This window comes from Danaus plexippus, chromosome 15 (assembly GCF_018135715.1).
Source record: "Danaus plexippus chromosome 15, MEX_DaPlex, whole genome shotgun sequence".
NCBI lineage: Eukaryota > Metazoa > Arthropoda > Insecta > Lepidoptera > Nymphalidae > Danaus > Danaus plexippus.
In genome coordinates this window covers 8,383,047-8,384,704 of record NC_083547.1, presented here as the reverse complement: position 1 = coordinate 8,384,704, position 1,658 = coordinate 8,383,047, and positions in this window count along the sequence as shown.

The window sequence follows — 1,658 nt, the reverse complement described above, 5'->3', positions numbered from 1 at the left end:
TCTGTATTCGCCGGTTTAACTACTTCCCCACGATTTTCGTCAGTCCCGAAACACGGTTGTCGTAATGACTTAGCGTTCGCACCAACTGACATTACAGTTATTGTTGCCTATGTATTGTAAGATCACAAAGGGTTATTTATTAGATAATTTCATGGGTATGTTCTAAAATTAGTGGTTTCAACTATTTTCAACTAATATGACCAATAGTTTCAAATCAGATTTTTAGATCTTTACTTTATTGAAGTTAGAAAAATTAAATTGCTACATCGATTACGGTTTTTTTTAAGTTGTGATAAATTAAGATTTCTTTATCGAACCTTTGGTAATGTTCTAAAACAGATGTTCATCAAGTGCGAAAAAGTAATTTTTTTTTGAGCAAATCTACATATTCGTATATTTTTATTCATTTAACGTTATTCAACAATTGGTTCACGTTAATAAAACCGAATGATTCATGCAAAGATCCTGTTAAAAGTCATAACACTTGCAATTTGCAATCGTTTTTATTGATTTGGTGGAGAAGCTAAATCAATATATGAGTATGTGCGTTTACGACACAGTTTATTGGGAACTTTATTCAAAAATAAGGGTTTACAGTTCGACTGACTTATTTTACAATCTTCAATATGAATTTATTTATTTATATATATATATATTAAATGATAAAGGAATACGCTATAATTTTATAAGCAATCTAATCAAAACAAAAAAAGAAGCCTTTGTTGACAATGACTAAAAACAAAACGTTCTTCTTTTTCCATTCTAAAATTACGATACTTATTATAATGATTATTAAAATATTTTGTGTTGAATTTCTGTTTGTAACGTTGATAATTGCCTTCCCTTTCAAAAACCTTGCACAATACTACCTCTATTACCTACTCACAAGATCTAAGGAATGTAGATTACTCTGCTTTGTTATTATATTATATGTACATTAAACCTTTATTGCCAACCTTTACACGGATTATATTTGCATAATATAAAGCACGGTTACAGTACTCGTGCGATTTGTACTTAAGTATTTCGAGTTTATTAAAAAAGATATCTTAAATGAGAGTTTTGTCATTATTTTCGATCAATATATTAAGCTTATATTTAGGTGATAAGTATAAAATGGATATATTATATGCACTGATTTAATTATGGCAATATCCCTCTTCCTGGGAAGTTCCATAGTGGACTGCTTTATATCCTGAGATTTTGCTTGTGTATGTTGTATATCGGACGGAGTTGTTTTATTAAGGGATGTCACCTATATGTAATTATGATAAATCTAATATGATTTTTTAGATATTTACTGTGTGTCCCTAATAAGTCGTTTATTATGATCTAGGGTGAACATTTTTGGAACCATTACCTTGAATTTATGTATTTATAAGTCCTACATTTGTACAGTACGCATGATTATCTTGGTAAGTTATCTCTCATTAGAATAACGAGACTAACATATATATATATATATATATATATTCTTGTGTTTCAGTATACTTAACTAGTTTAATATGCTCATATAATAGTGTTTGTTATATTATTTAACTGAAATTTTAATTTTAACTCATTCTTCTTTCAGTTTTAACTGGCATCAAGTATAAAAAAGTTTATCAAAGGTTAAAAGGCTTGATAAATATCAAGATTTAATATTATAACCATGATAT